Source organism: Schistocerca nitens, chromosome 5, assembly GCF_023898315.1.
Source record: "Schistocerca nitens isolate TAMUIC-IGC-003100 chromosome 5, iqSchNite1.1, whole genome shotgun sequence".
Lineage (NCBI taxonomy): Eukaryota > Metazoa > Arthropoda > Insecta > Orthoptera > Acrididae > Schistocerca > Schistocerca nitens.
The window spans coordinates 639,264,443-639,282,075 of record NC_064618.1 but is presented as its reverse complement, the minus strand read 5'-3'; the positions used below and the strand labels follow the sequence as shown (position 1 = coordinate 639,282,075).

Here is a 17,633-nt window from a genome sequence, read left to right as displayed (position 1 = left end):
CTTAGGCAAAAAGTATTCACTACTCAGAAGAAAGTGGTTAGAGTAATGTGTGGGGCTCATAGTCACACATTATGTAGGCATGTCTTTAAAAGATTATGAATTCTTACAACAGCCTCACAGTACATTTACTCAGTAATGAAATTTGTTCTCAACAACATGGACCAGTTAAAAACAACAGTGATATTCACGATTATAACGCCAGAAGAAAGAAAGACTTACACTAGCCTCTGCTTAACCTATCGTTGGCACATAAAGGGGTAAAATATACTGCTGTAAAACTTTTCAATAAATTACCAGATGAAATAAAATGTCTGACAGACAGCAGTAACAACTTGAAAATAAATTGAAATCATATCTCGGTGACAACTCCTTCTATACCACAGATGAGTTCTTGAATAGAGATGAATAGATCTATACATATAATATATGCATTTTGTGCCATTTAAGGGAATGCGATAGGTATTAAAAATATTAAGTTTTCTTTTTTTAAAAAAAATTAATTTGTGTGTGCATTTCTTATGCACTTTACACGTTACACATCATAACAGTTACCGTGAGACTGATCAATGGAACATGTAAATAACTAACTAACTCTCGTGGTCAATGCCGCGTTACATAGGGGTATTCGGATCCTTTTGATAGTGTACATGGAAAAAGTAATGTGTTCCTCGGAACATACTGTACCTGAATTCTGAAAGTAGCCCACTCTATGATGCATATTGTCTCTGTTGAAGATTCTTCCACTGGAATTTGATGAGCATCTCGCACTTACTCTATGGTCCTGTGACGTAATGTGCTACTGTTCTTTGTGTCTTCTCTATCTCCTCTGTTAATAGGTCCTGGTAGAATTCCAACCCGGACGGTAATAAACTAATGGTTGTGTCCTAAGTGGGAACTGGTGGAGAATGTTCATGTTATATGGACAGGGGCTACTGCGTCTCCCATCGGAGGAAATCTCGTATGTTTGGTGCTCCGCAGCTTGGAAATATTTATTAAAAAACATCTTGCTACACAACATGAGTTGCAAGTAAAATATTTGTCACACCGGTGTTTCCAGACAATTCACTATCCATATTAACTGACGGCAAAAGTGTATATAAGTGGTGGAGAATGTTCATGTTATATGGACAGCGGCTACTGCGTCTCCCATCGGAGGAAATCTCGTATGTTTGGTGCTCCGCAGCTTGGAAATATTTATTAAAAAACATCTTGCTACACAACATGAGTTGAGTTTAAAATATTTGTCAGACAGGCGTTTCCAGACAATTCAATATCCATATTAACAATCGGCATAATTGTATATGAATGCGTTAAGGCATTCATGTTAGTTGATCCTAATGCAGCTCTATCGGTACCTCTAATTTCCACGGTTCCTTTCACATGCATTTCCTCTTCGAATCCCGATAGGTCGAAGTTGAAAACAAATTGCTTACTGAACGATGGGATAAGTTTGTTTATCTCATCTAGAAATTATCTGGCTGATTCCTCTGTTTGCTGTGCATCGTTAAGTTGATGCTTTGCTTGAAATGTCGTTAGCTTACATCTTCCAATTCTGTAGCGCTGTTTAAAGTTATACAACCATCCGCTGCTTCCCCTTGAAATCTCTGTAATCTATGTCTCGCGCAGTTTGATGTGCATAACGCAGTAGATCACTAACACGCACATCCTTAAAGCGGATCGAGCATCCTTAAAACGCTCAAACATTAGTTTTTGTACAACTGCGCCTTGTCCTCCCTTGAATATCCGTAGGTTTTCTTTTGCACTACATGGTCATATCGCTGTGGATTTATTCGAAATCTGTTCATTATTGTTTTTCTTACTACGCTGCGGATGATCGCTGTATGTAATTACATTTAGTACCCGCTCCAAGGACAGCGATAGTCCTTTACTACGTTTCACTGGAGAGGGGATTTGTGACTCCCTCTCCGACAAGAATGATGAACTATATGGCTCGACACCTGTTTCAAAATCACTTTCACTTGTTAAGCACGTATCGTCATCATTGTACTTCTCATGTACATTGTCCGCACAGTCGAACTTATATAACACCACATATTCCACTGACCTATCTTCCAGAAGCGCTGATGTTTCATCTGCTACTTCTTTCTCACTCTGCAGTATTGCTTGGGTTCCTTTCTGACGAAATGTCAGCATCGGCAACTGTTGTTATAGATATAATGCAATGTTTGCTTTTTTCTTCGTTGCCATTGCTATGCCGTATATCAGCACCACTAGCACTGTAGCACTGTTGTTACTCGTCGACTTTTGCGGTTCAACTACGCTCCTACGCTCCGTAGCCTCATGAGTCTCATGCTGTGCTCACCATTGGATATCTCCAGTTTCGCTCCCTGTTGCCATTAGCAGGCAATATTGTTGTTTCGTTGCAGACAATACGTGGGGCGTCGAATGTCGTAAACATCATTTGCCTTTTGAGACCTCACACTCTAGGGGTTCCTCGTTAGTCAATTTAAATGTATACATACAGTGAGTAGATAATGGTCCGAACGTTTTATTTCAATTTTATGATGGAGATACATGTTATTCGTAAACTGATTTTTCCTTGTTTTGTGAAAGAGACTAATAATAATGACTATGACGGATAATTTTCGTGTTTTGGGTAATGTTAATCACCCCGCTTCGACTATGGTTGAAAAAATTATGCTGCATAGTATCTTTTAGTACTTTAGAGTAGTGAAATAATTTGTTTAGGTCCAATCTACATTTCATCAGTGCTGCGGGTCCCACGCGATTTTAAACCGACACAGACAGCAATGTAATGAACCAGTTAACGCCACACAACTTAGCACAACTGGTTTTTCTTATCATTTCCGATAGCTTTTGCGCGGGTTTATTTCAGTTTTTATTCTTGTGTTTAGAATGATACGCACATTCAAATTATTTTTATTGCGATGATAAAATTTCTTGTATTAAAGAGTAACATTGTTTACACCCTAGGTTTGGTTGATAATAATACTCACGTGCTTTTCTCTCTTTTGTTTTCCAAGACAGCCACGCTAACGCGTGAGCTTTGTTGTCGCTGTGTTTGGGAGTACTCCTATTTGTGGTGAAAGGAGTTCGTACTTGTGGCTATCCTAAGGAATTATGTACATGGGGGCATCGATAAGAAAGTTTGCTTTCTTCTGTCAAGTCTATCTTGAGCCTATCCGACACTGCAGGTAACATCTACATTTTTTGTCGTTGTACGCTGTTTCGTGTGATTTATTGTGAGCACGAATGTAGAAAACGATGACTTGGATATTTAGTAACATAAATCGAAGTGTCTGAGTATCTGGAGCTCAATTCTGGAAAGGTAGCTTAATGACAATGTTTGTAATTTTGCAAACTCTTCACAATCTCCTGTGTTATATTTTATACTGAATTCACATGTCAATGTTTTTTTTTTTTTATTTCTAGAAAATATTTAGCTCCCATATGAATTAAAGTTGAATGGCGAAAACAAATTATTGCAAACTTCGTCTCCTCAGTTCAAAGATGCAATATATAAGAAATAATTATCATTATACTTTAACATAAAGTCAAAGCCATAATCATCCTGTAGAGAGTACATCTCTGGCGCATGTAATACTGTCTATGTAAATTTCGTGTATCAACTGTTTTAAAAATTTATTTACGACTCGCTCTCGTTTCAGCTTCTGTCTTACCATTTGTTTTGAATGCTTTTATCTCTCACGCGTCGACCTCCGGATAAGAAGTTCATGTACCATTAATTACCGTATTTGACCAATGAATTAATTGTAATATATTGAAAATGGCGTTGTATTTTATATATTAGAAGAATAACTAATTTCCTGCTCCAGTAATTCTAAATAATTTATGTGATTTCAAGATCATGTGATTTCAACCTATTGGAAGTGGTCGGTTTGGCGACGCTATGACTGCGCGCCATTAGGGTGCTATTGTGTCCAAATTACTACCTACATCACTCGAACCTATAGACTATAAAATTAACCAAGTCCGAGTACAATTATTACCTTCATACAAAGCTGATTACTTGTGTACCCATAATAATTACACGATCAGGCATCACCGAGTTCTCTATTTTCCACTTGCGACCCAAGTCAGAATTATAAAGGTGCGACGAGAAAACACATGTATGTCATTAAAGAGAACATTACGCCACAAAACTGAGGTTAGCAACAAATTGCTTTTTCTTTCTTGTCATGTGATGTGTCCCACCATGCAAACATTTAACTTTGAACAGTCACATCATTTTCTTTTCATTTTATTTTGTGGGATACATTACAGCGTGTATTGTGTGTCTGCCCTATCGCTCACTTTACACGGACTTGGCAAAGCCATCCCATCAGCTCCAGCCCACAGGAATCGCGGAGACACTGCCTGACCTCCAGCGTGGATGTCTATAGGGGCACACTCAAAGAGTAATACAGTCACTGTCTCGATTAGTATCCGAATCTAGCAAATGTTCCTGTGAACACTCCTCTTAACAGGCTACCATATATCTTACAGACTTAGCTACAGAGGCACACTTCTTTAATCCGGTCAACAAAGCTGCTACGGTGATCTACAAGCTTAAATTTTGTGTAGGTGACAGTGCAGAAGTGTATCAGTTCCTTTCAGAGAATCAAGAGACACGGCATCAAACTGGATGCCACTGTCCTCTGCACTCTGGTTCTCAAGGACGGACATAGCAATTTGAGTTTTATAATATTGTTGTTTGTGGAGTGCATATTGACTCGTGCAGAAGAGGTTTCCATTCTCCAAAAGTAGTCACAACACTGCCTTCTGCAATCGGCGATGCACACTGATAGTTATGGTCAATCCTTCTTCAAAACAAGGAATGTCTTATACTTTTTTCTAATAGTTCGGAACATTTCGACGCAGCAGATACATTCACTAAGTGAGCAAAAATATCCGGACACCTGGCTGAAAATGACTTACAAGTTCGTGGCACCCTCCATCGGTAATCCTGGAATTCAGTATGGTATTGGCCCACCCTTAGCCTTGATGACAGCTTCCACTTCCTCAGGCATACCTTCAGTTAGGTTCTGGAAGGTTTCTTGGGGAATGGCAGCCCATTCTTCACGGAGTGCTGCACTGAGGAGAGGTATCGATGTCGCTCAGTGAGGCCTGGCACGAAGACGGCGTTCCAAAACATCCCAAAGGTATTCTATAGGATTCACGTCAGGATCTGTGCAGGCCTGTCCATTACAGGGATGTTATTGTCGTGTAACCACACTGCAGCAGGCCGTGCATTATGAACAGGTGCTCGCCCGTGTTGAAAGATGCAATCGCCATCCCCGAATTGCTCTTCAGCAGTGCGAAGCAAGAAGGTGCTTAAAACATCAATGTACGCCTGTGCTGTGATAGTGCTGCGCAAAATAACAAGGGGTGCAAGCCCCCTCCATAAAAAACACGACCACACGATAACACCACTGCTTCCGAATTTTACTGTTGGCACTATACACGAAGGCAGATGACGTTCACCAGGTATTCGCCATACCCACACCCTGCCATCGGATCGCCACATTGTGTACCGTGATTCGTCACTCCACACAATGTTTTCCACTGTTCAATCGTCCAATGTTTACGCTCCTTACACCAAGTGAGGCGTCGTTTGCCATTTACCAGCACGATGAGTGGCTTATGAGCAGCCGCTCGACCATGAAATTCAAGTTTTCTCATCTCCCGCCTAACTGTCATAGTACTTGCAGTGGATCCTGATGCAGTGTGGAATTCCTGTGTGATGGTCTGGATAGATGTCTGCCTATTACACATTACAATCCTCTTCAACTGTCGGCGGTCTCTGTCAGTCAACAGACGAGGTCGGCCTGTACGCTTTTGTGCTGTACGTCTCTCTTCACGTTTCCAATTCACTGTCACTTCGGAATCAATGAACCTCGCGATGTTTAGGAGTGTGGAAATCTCGCGTACAGACGTATGACGCAAGCGACACCCAATCACCTGACCACGTTCCGAGTCCATGAGTTCCGCGGAGCACCCCAGTCTGCTCTCTCACGATGTCTAATGACTACTGAGGTCGCTGATATGGAGTACGTGGCAGTAGGTGGCAGCACAAGGCACTTAATATGAAAACGTATGTTTTTGGCGGTGTCCGGATACGTTTGGTCACATAGTCTAAGATAAACAGCTGCTAGAAGGGGAGCAAACTGTTTCGCGTTATCTGTAGAGAAATTCCATCAGATTGTTTCTTATTATTGTCGGATGCGAAGTGCTGTGGCACTGACTTCACTAAAATAGCTGATGATCTGTGATGATAAACAGCGTCTCATAATAGCTGACTCAGGCTGGTCTGAAGCAAGCGGCACGTCGCTCACTTTCCTCCACATCTAGGGGACCAGATTTCTGCCGTATGTCCAAAAAACTGCTTTGTCCACAAATTGGAAGTAATGGACGGAATGAAGGAAGGAAGGCTTATGTTTATCTACGCCACATTCAGACTCTTAGTGAGGGAGCACCATCTCGCACTGGACAAGAAGAGAGAAGGACATCATAAACATCTTACTGAAAGAACCATATTGGCATTCTCGTGAAATGAACTGTAGAAACCACAGAATAAGTAACTCAAGACAGAGGATTTGAGATCCCTCCCTCTGAGAGGAAATGTATTGTTAAACACATGTCATAAAATATAGGCAGAAACGCCAGACTGGTGCAATGAATGTGTAGGAACGAGCGAGCTGCAGTTGCTGAAGAATCACGTCCACAGGATGTGCCAGCAGCTCCCTGTGTCAGATGCCTTTGAGGACAGGCATTGGAGGTGTTCTGACCCCCCCCCCCCTTCCCACTCTTCTGTGTGCGTGATCATGCAGAGCCAGTAGGGAATGTTTACTTCATAGCAAGCAAAAGTGGGAAAATGGACATAAGAGAGCTACAACTAAGATACGAGCAGGCTTTTGGGCAAGAGCTGGTCAAAATAACTTGCTTTTGCTTGATTCTTGGTCTCCATATAAAAATCGTACTCCTTTAGAGCAAACTATCTTTCCTGAAAAGTGAGTGACATTGCAATTCATACCACTTGGAACCACTGGACAAATTCAGCCTCTGGATGTTTGTTTTTTCCGAGCCTATGAAACATATTATCGCACTATCTGCAGCTAGCCTTAAAGGATAGCCAGTTTCACAATAAGCTCCACGACTGACTGTTTCGCATTTGGTTGCAGTTCTCATCGCCCAGTTACACCAATATCATTCTATATTCATTCTTTAAGAATGGGTACCTAATAGAACGTCCTGCACGGTTTGTAACTCCCAAGGAGTTAGCCTTCGAACTTGATGGTGGGAACCTTTTTTAATCACTGTGGCGCGCCAGTTTTCATTCGATGTTCATGGTTCAAAAAGGGCTCTGACAAGGGAACCTCCCCATCGCACCCCCCTCAGATTTAGTTATAAGTTGGCATAGTGGATAGGCCTTGAAAAACTGAACACAGATCAATTGAGAAAACAGGAAGAAAATATGTGGAACTGTGAAAAAATAAGCAAAATATACAAACTGAGTAGTTCATGGGAAGATAGGCAACATCAAGGACACTGGGAACGCAGGAGCGCCGTGGTCTCGTGAGCAGCTGCGGTACGAGAGGTCGTTGGTTCAAATCTCCCATCGAGTGAAAAGTTTAATTTTTTATTTTCAGTTTATGTGACAAACTCTTATGTTTTCATCACTTTTTTGGGAGTGATTATCACATCCACAAGAAAACCTAAATCGGGCAAGGTAGAAGAATCTTTTTACCCATTCGCCAAGAGTACAAGTTAGGTGGGTCGACAACATATTCCTGTCATGTGACGCATATGCCGTCACCAGTGTCGTATAGAATATATCAGACGTGTTTTCCTGTGGAGCAATCGGTTGACCTATGACCTTGCGATCAAATGTTTTCGGTTCCCATTGGAGAGGCACGTCCTTTCGTCTGCTAATCGCACGGTTTTGCGATGCGGTCGCAAAACACAGACACTAAACTTATTACAGTGAACAGAGACGTCAATGAACCAACGGACAGATAATAACTATGCAAAAATAAAGAAGGTAAAATTTTCACTCGAGTGAAGACTTGAACCAAGGACCTATCGTTCTGCAACTGCTCACGCTACCACGGGACCACGGCGCTCCTCTGCTCACATTGTCCATGATGTTGCCTATGTAGCCCATGGACTACTCAGTTTGTATATTTTGCTTATTTTTTCATAGTTCCACACAACTTCTTCCTATTTTCTCAGTTGATCTGTGTTCACTTTATCAAGGCCTGTCCACTGTGCCAACTTATAACTTAATCTGAGGGGGGTGCGATGGGGAGGTTCCCTTGTGAGCACTATGGGACTTAACATCTGAGGTCATCAGTCCCCTAGAACTTAGAACTACTTAAACCTAAATAACCTAAGGACATCACACACTTCCATGCCCGAGGGAGGATTCGAACCTGCGACGTAGCGGTCGCGCTGTTCCAGACTGTAGCGCCTAGAACCGCTCGGTCACAACGGCCGGCGATGTTCATGGTTTGTTCTGAACATTTCTTGAATGTCGACGATGTGTAGATTCCCTGGACTGTCATTTTCTGTCGCCCTCCTAATGCACGTGGTGAGTCATTAGCAGCTAATATTTTACCTGTCATAATTGCTAACACAACACCTTCAAATGAAGCTTGTTAAAGATTGAACTTGCTATCTTGCATTCAAGATGTTACTTGTAAGTGACCAGGTTGTTCTGACATCTCATTTTCTCGAATTGGGAAAGTGGCCTAACCACTCTTCCAAATTTTTACCTCCGCCGAATTACTGAGAACGGAATTGACAGTTGTCCTTCACTGCAGGCGCTATTTTTGTTCAGATTATCTCGATATTGATTATAAACTATTCAAGTACGCGTTAAACAGTGAAACTCATGATATTATGAACTTTTAAAGTTTAGGCCTCTTGACAGAAGACAATTCTGCGACGTACACTACGTGACAAAAAAAGTGAAGCACACGGAAGGGAAGGAGGAAACAAGGTTAAACTTCGTGGATTTAGAAGGTATGTGATGTAACTTCAGTGATTTTAAAATAGTCAAATTGGCAGTGTGAGCTTACTTGTAAGTATGACCGTGCGCCCCCTGGATATACGCACTGATTCGGTTTGGAAGGTTGCCCTGAAGCCACTGTATCCTCTCCTGAGGCAACCTGATCCACAACTGTTGTAGCTGGTCCTTGAAGTCCTAGATATCGACACTGCCCTGTAGTTGACATCCGAGCTGGTCACACACACATGTTCTGTCGGGGGCAGATCTGTGGATCTTGCTAGACGCGGGAGTTCCTCAAGATCACGCCGACAGTTCATAAAGGCACGTCCATGTGTGGACGATCATTGTCCTCTTGAAAAATGACACCACTATACCGGCGCGTGAGAGGACGTACATGTGGATGCAGATGACCGTAACTTACCATCGTGCATCAGTGTTCCCGAGATCTTTAAGAGCTGTGGCCTGAAGTCATACATGATGGCTCCCCACAACGCAACGTCAGGAGTAACACCGCTGTCTGCTTAGAAACACTGGAAGAATGGGACTTCTCCGCAGGTCGCTGCCATACTCGCCAACGATGGTGATCTGGGGTAGTGCAGAGTAGTGATTAATCTCTGAACACATTGTGACGTCACTCGTCAGCAGTTCATGCTTACCCGTCACGGCACCACTCCAAACGCAGCTATTTGGGTTGTGGCGTTAACGGCAACCTACGCATGGGACGTTCGGCTGCTGCTAGCCTCCGACCAACAGTGCGGGATGACTCGTATGTTGCAGAGAGACTCGGCAGGAAGGCGCACATGTGAAGGAGTTACGATGTGCTCGGTGCGTCACTACGGCGATCCTCCCTTGTGGAGGCCAGATATGGCCCACCAGAATCGTGACGTGTATTATGCCTGTCCTCACGATCCCTTGCAGTCCAACACCGGGGAACCGTCACATCCTAACGTAACACAAAACTGAATGTTTGCACGATTCGACCAGCCGGTCAAATGGAGTGACAGTGAGGCCCCTTTCAAACTCTACCAGGTGCTGGTAACTCTGTTTCATACGAGTATCCGACATCAGACTCGACATTTGACGCTGTTCACCCCAGGCCTGGTAACAACATCAAACACGAACAGCTCTAACGCACCCTGGTGGCCTTTCCGCGTGGCACAGAGAACTGCAAATCTAATGATTTACATAGCCCCCAGTGGTGTGTATGTGTACGAAGTTACATTGTCATCCGATCATGTCTCCTGGGTGCTTCACTTTTTTTCTCACGCAGTGTAATTGCTGCCAACACCAGCTTATAGTCGAGTGGAGCCGTAGCACTAGAGAGATGCCGGACTCCTGTTCAGAAACATTTACTCACATATATAATTACTATTAAAAACAGTCTTGATCACGATTTATTTAACAAGGTGACCGGTTTCAACCACTACTGTAGTCATCTTCAGACCACTGAGTAGGAACCTCTTTCTGTTGAAGAATCAGTAGTGATTCTTCAACAGAAAGAGGTTCCTACTCAATGGTCTGAAGATGACCACAGTAGTGGCTGAAACCGGTCACCTTGTTAAATAAATCGTGATCAAGACTGTTTTTAATAGTAATTATTTATAAGACATTGATCACTGCTGTGCCCATAATGTATTCAAAAGTAATACATTTACTCACACTTTTTAAATGTCTTATTTTACATCCTTATTTGAAGGTAAGGCCTAAAAAAATTATTTCACTACATTATGTACTAACAAATGCTATGCAGCATCGTTGTTGAACGACAATCGGAGCAACGCAATTCACATTACTCTCAAAATCCTAAAATCATCCGTTATAGCCAGTTCTTATTAGTTCCATTTACAAAGCAAAGGAAAAAAAAATCACTGTTTTTGGTTACTCTTTCCATCATAAAACTGAAAGAAAATGTTCGGGCCTTTACTTCCTTACGCTAATATACGCAGAAACTGAGCTTGTTCTTACGATTGTTTTCCCTAAATGGGAACAGTGGCATTAAAAAGCTTCGTATCACAAACTTGTAAAATTTAGACCTCTGGATGGAAAAATATTTTGCGAGATACAACATATTCCTGTGCCAAATGGTAAAAAGTCGCGATTTACCGATTGCAAAAGGCATACTAATTGTGCTCAATGCCGGGGTGGCCGAGCGGTTCTAGGCACTACAGTCTGGAACGCGCGACCGCTACGGTCGCAGATTCGAATTCTGCCTCGGGCATGGATGTGTGTGATGTCCTTAGGTTAGTTATGTTTAAATAGTTCTAAGTTCTAGGGGACTCATGACCTCAGAATTTAAGTCCCATAGTGCTCAGAGCCATTTGAACTATTTTTGCGACTTTCGGCGGGAGAGGACGAACTCACTGGTGTATCTAAATTCGTTAAGCATGATATCTTACATAAATGCGTTGAAATGTGTTGGGAAAAGTGAGTTACATTATCATTAACATTAATTAAAATGGTTAGCTGCCAGACTTTGCTATTCTGCTAGTCCAATTGCTTCGCTGAGTGGCGTACGTAGTCTGGTGCGACGATATATCAACACCGATTTTAGGCGAACTTTGTTACTAGTATATTTTTACTTATTTACCAAGTTCGCCGCCCGTAAACTGCGCAGACCTATGACTTCCCATCTCTCCGGGGGCTCATGAAAAATGCTGCCCAGAAAGTTGGCAAAGTACGTTTTGTATTTCGAGTGACGTGGGATGATCTCATGTTGTTCTAGTACATAGAGCCAATAACTCATGCCCGACATCCGCGAGAGCACATAGTGCGACGCGTGTCCTGCACTCCAGCCGATTGCCGACATTTTCTGTGGGTGGAAGAAGAGCGCGTCCGGGAACAATAAAGCATTCTTCGTCAACGCGGAGTCGTCTGTGCGTTGGAGGAGTGCCATATGCGTTGCGTCAGCCGCCAAATGTCCTTCGCCTCACAGCACCACAGACAAAGTTTCCAGCATAAGGCTTAGTGGGGAATCGAGCGTGGCGTACAACCGTCGGTGTATGACTGCCTTGCGGTTGATGAAAGTATGCCAAGACGGTCTCGCCGCCATGGTAAGCTGAGGCTTCAGGACAGATCACCAGATTAGCCTCCAATCCCTCGTTGGGTAATTAAGTTCGACAACATTGCTACCTTGATGATGCCTGAAGTATCGATGTATCTTACGGATGGCGGTGATTCTTGTGGAAGGTATTTGTAACTGAATACAACTAAAATCAACAAAGAATCCCGCGACTTGGGACAAGGAAAGCGATATAGTGTCCACCGCCACCGACAGTTCAAAGGATGGGGGGAAGAAGAACGTCCATGATCGCCGACGTCATGGCGTGTTGTTGTAGGTTCAAGGTCTGTACCATCGATCGGAGGTATAGAGCTCTGTTCCGCACATTCGTGAGATCAGGTCCACCACATTGGTGTGGAAAACTTAAAGTGTCGTATTTGACCTTAAACGGTGTGCGTTGATTGGCATAATATCCAAAGACCGGCATTAAGCTATCAGCAATATCATTTGGTATTGGCAGTACCTGTAACAGTAGTGACGCAAGATGAACATTAGTATATTCCATCGTTTGGAGCTAGACGTGGGCTCGGAGCGAACTGTTGCGTGTGTGCAGTCGGACGTGCCGGAGCAGTCGCCCGTAGCTCGCCGCCTCTGATTGCTGTAGCGATCGGACGAACAAAACCCCTAAGCATCGTATGATGTCCATCATCGTAAACGGACTTTTCAGAGCGTCTGGGCACCGTCCGATGAGCATAATCTTGGTTATATTCGTGTTGAATCTGCTACCAGCCCCCACGCCGTATGTAGTAAGAAGGGCAACCACCTGACCTACACTATGTGAACAAAAGTATCCGGTCACCTGGTTGAAAATCACTTAAAAGTTCGTGGCGCCCTCCATTGGTAATCCTGAAATTCAATATGGTGTTGGCCCACCCTTAGCCTTGATGACAGCTGCGACTCTCGCAGTCATACGTTCAATCAGCTGCTGGAAGGTTTATTGGGGAATGGCAGCCCATACTTCACGGAGTGCTGCACCGAGGAGAGATATCGATGTCGGTCGGTGAGGCCTGGCACCAAGTCGGCGTTCCAAAACATCCCAAAGGTGTCCTATAGGATTCAGGTCAGTCCATTACAGGGATGTTATTGTCATATAACCACTCCCCCAGAGACCGTGCATTATGACCAGGTGCTCGATCCTGTTGAAAGATGCAATCGCCATCCCCGAACTGCTCTTCAACAGTGGGAAGCGAGAACGTGCTTAAAACATCAATGTAGTCCTGTGCTGTGATAGAGCCGCGCAAAACAACAAGGGGTGCAAGCCCCCTTCCATGAAAACATGACCACACCATAAAGCAACAGCCCCCGAATTTTACTGTTGGCACTACACACGCTAGCAGATGACGTTCACCGGGCACTCGTCATACCCACGCCCTGCCATCGGATCGCCATATAGTGTACCGTGATTCGTCACTCCACACAACGTTTTTCCACTGCTCAATCGTCCAATGTTTACGCTCCTTACACCAAGCGAGCCGTCGTTTGGCATTTACCGGCGTGATGTGTGGCTTATGAGCAGCCGCTCGACCATGAAATACAATTTTTCTGCCGGCCGGTGTGGCCGAGCGGTTCTAGGCGCTACAGTCTGGAACCGCGCGACTGCTACGGTCGCAGGTTCGAATCCTGCCTCGGGAATGGATGTGTGTGATGTCATTAGGTTAGTTAGGTTTAAGTAGTTATAAGTTCTAGGGGACTGATGACCTTAGAAGTTAAGTCCCACAGTGCTCAGAGCCATTTGAACCATTTTGAACAATTTTTCTCACCTACCGCCTAACTGCCACAGTATTTGCAGTGGATCCTGATGCAGTTTGGAATTCCCGTGTGATGGTCTGGATAGATGTCTGCCTATTACACATTACGACCCTCTTCAACTGTCAGCGGTCTCTGTCAGTCAACAGACGAGGTCGGCCTGTACGCTTTTGTGCTGTACGTGTTCCTTCATGTTCCCACTTCACTATCACATCGGAAACAATGAATCTAGGGATTTTTAGGAGTGTGGAAATCTCGCGTACAGACGTATGACACAAGTGACACCCAGTCATTCGACCACCTTCGAAGTCTCTGAGTTCTGCGGAGCACCCCATTCTGCTCTCTCACGATGTCTAATGACTACTGGGGTCGCTGATATGGAGTACCTGGCAGTTGGTGGTAGCACAAAGCACCTATTATGAAAAACGTATGTTTTGCGGGGTGTCCGGATACTTTTAATCCCGTGGTGTATTTCGTTCTCCCTTCAGACCAGTATTACAATTCATCTGCATATGTGCGGCACAGGAAGGAATTCGCACGCAGCTGGACGCCTGTAAGATTCCGTCGAAGAGTCTGCATCAGTGGTTCGAGTGCTATTGCAAACAGCACCATCGACAACGGACATCCTTGCCTAACTGAGCTGCAAACAGGAATCGTTCCTACATCCCTGCCATTGACTCTCACCGTCGAATGAGCGCTGCGAAGGAGACGCATGAGGACGTTAATAACACCTTAAGGTATCGCCGTGTCTCGCATGGAGTCAAAGAAATCATATTTGATCCTGTCAAAGGCGCGATCAAATTCCAGTGACATGAATGCCGCGCGCATGCGACATGCTTCCACCAGGGCTATGATCTCACGTAATTCACCTAGGATAGAGTGGATGTTGCTCCTGACCTCTAGACAAGCCTGGTCTGTGGGTAGTGTCTTGAATATTACAGTCTTAAACTTTGCCGCCAACAATCGCACAAAGATTTTGTAGGCAATATTGAGAATTGTGAACGGTCGAAACTGATGGGCGCTGACACTCCTTTCCGATTTCGGTATTGGTATAAACATTCCCTCCATGAGTTGTCACGGTACGTCCTTACCAGGGCGCAGTAACTTATTTTACACAAACACAAAATGGTTCAAATGGCTCTGAGCACTATGGGACTTAACTGCTAAGGTCATCAGTCCCCTAGAACTTAGAACTACTTAAACCTAACTAACCGTAGCGGTCGCGCGGTTCCAGACTGTAGCGCCTAGAACCGCTCGGCCAACCCGGCCGGCACACAAACATACATTGGGATATAATTAGATCCGCGAATTCACGATAAAATTCGAATGTCAGCATTTAGAACTGTGAGAAAACACACAATTTTATGTCATCGATCTAGGCCTGAGTTTTTGATTTTTTTTTAATACTTGGAAAGATTGTGGCGAATGCGGTGGCGGCTTAACTTTTTGACTAAAAAACCATGAGAACCCATTAACTAAGTACGTATTTAGGTAACCTCAAAACGCTTTCTCTAAAAGCTTGCAACCCTGGGTGCAGGGGTATTTGACATACCCCTCGGAGTGAGTTGGCATAACATGGTATGGATAGGGATACGTGGGCAGAACACAGCCATTTTCGAGGATAATCATTTTATTTTATGAAAATTTAGGGAAACCTCCATTTCAAAGAATAGGTACTGCTAAAATTTATAAACAACAGGATGAACGTAAATGTATGAACAAAGAAAGTTTTCTTAAAAAAATGTTGTTTTTGTTATTATCGCTAGCTGTAGATACTCAAATAGAATTAGTTCCATTTTTTAGCCGGCCGGGGCGGCCGAGCGGTTCTAGGCGCTACAGTCTGGAACCGCGCGACCGCTGCGGTCGCAGGTTCGAATCCTGCCTCGGGCATGGGTGTTTGTGATGTCCTTAGGTTAGTTTGGTTTAAGTAGTTCTAAGTTCTAGGGGACTGTTGACCACAGCAGTTAAGTCAAATAGTGCTCACAAGGGAACCTCCCCATCGCACCCCCTTCAGATTTAGTTATGAGTTGGCACAGTGGATAGGCCTTGATAAACTGAACACAGATCAATTGAGAAAACGGGAAGAAGTTGTGTGGAACTGTGAAAAAATAAGCAAAATATACAAACTGAGTAGTCCATGGGCCACATAGGCAACATCATGGACAATGTGAACTCAGGAGCGCCGTGGTCTCGTGGTAGCGTGAGCAGCTGCAGAACGAGAGGTCCTTGGTTCAAGTCTTCCCTCTAGTGAGAATTTTACTTTCTTTATTTTTGCATAGTTATTATCTGTCCGTTCGTTCATTGACGTCTCTGCTCTACCATCTGAGCTACCGAAGCACGACTCACGTCCGGTACTCACAGCTTCACTTCTGCCAGTACTTCGTCTCCTACCTTCCAAACTTTACAGAAGCTCTCCTGCGAACCTTGCAGAACTAGCACTCCTGAAATTGAAATAAGTATATTGCGGAGAGAGCTTCTGTAAAGTTTGGAAGGTAGGAGACGAGGTACTGGCAGAGGTGAAGCTGTGAGTACCGGACGTGAGTCGTGCTTCGGTAGCTCAGATGGTAGAGCACTTGCCCGCGAAATGCAAAGGTCCCGAGTTCGAGTCTCGGTCGGGCACACAGTTTTAATCTGCCAGGAAGTTTCATGCTATGTTCTGTTTGCTAAAAACTCTTCAATCCAGCCACACAGCTGGTCTGATATTCCGTAGGCTCATATTTTTTTTATCAGGCGACAGTGCGGATCTGTATCGAACGCCTTCCGGAAGTCAAGGAGAATAGCATCTACCAGGGAGCCTGTATCTGATGTTTTCTGGGTCTCATGAACAAATAAAGCGAGTTGGGTCTCACACGGTCGCTGTTTCCGGAATCCATGTTGATTCGTACAGGGTAGATTCTGGGTTTTCAGAAAAGACTTGATACACGGGCAAAAAACATGTTCTAAAATTCTACAACAGATCGATGTTAGAGATATAGATAGGCCTATAGTTTTGCGCATCTCCTCGACGACCTTTCTTGAAAACTGGGACTACCTGTGCTCTTTTACAATCATTTGGAACCTTCCGTTCCTCTAGAGACTTGCGGTACACGGCTGTTAGAAGAGCGGCAAGTTCTTTCGCGCAATCTGTGTAGAATCGAACTGCTATCCCGTCAGGTCCAGTGGACTTTCCTCTGTTGAGTGATTTCAGTTGCTTTTCTATTCCTTGGACACTTATTTCAATGTCAGCCATTTTCTCGTTCGGGCGAGGATTTAGAGAAGAAACTGCAGTGCGGTCTTCCTCTGTGAAACAGCTTTGGAAAAAGGTGTTTAGTATTTCAGCTTTACGCGTGTCATCCTCTGTTTCAATGCCATTATCATCCCGGAGTGTCTGGATATGCTGTTTCGATCCACTTACTGATTTAACGTAATCCCAGAACTTCCTAGGATTTTTCTGTCAAGTCGGTACATAGAATTTTACTTTCGAATTCACTGAACGCTTCACGCATAGCCCTCCTTTCGCTAACTTTGACATCGTTTAGCTTGTGTTTGTCTGAGAGGTTTTGGCTGCGTTTAAATTTGCAGTGAAGCTCTCTTTGCTTTCACAGTAGTTTCCTAACTTTGTTGTTGAACCACGGTGGGTTTTTCCCATCCCTCACTGTTTTACTCGGCACGTAGCTGTGTAAAACGCATTTTACGATTGCCTGGAACTTTTTCCATTTAGTCACCAGTCAGAAAAACGATGAAACAGCGGTGCTTCCTTTATTGAAGTTCCCATGCATACTGAAGTTACGGTGGATGGCGCACCTTTACGTACACTCCACACTAGCTAAAGCCGTTATTCAGGGCTTTAGCACTAGT

General features: G+C 44.0%; 1 protein-coding gene across 2 annotated transcripts in view; it reads left to right on the top strand.

Annotated features, from left to right (window-relative positions):
- Positions 1–17,633, top strand: part of LOC126259341 (peptidoglycan-recognition protein SA-like) — a 202,570-nt gene that overhangs the window by 159,524 nt on the left and 25,413 nt on the right. The gene's annotated exons all lie outside the window — the stretch shown is intronic.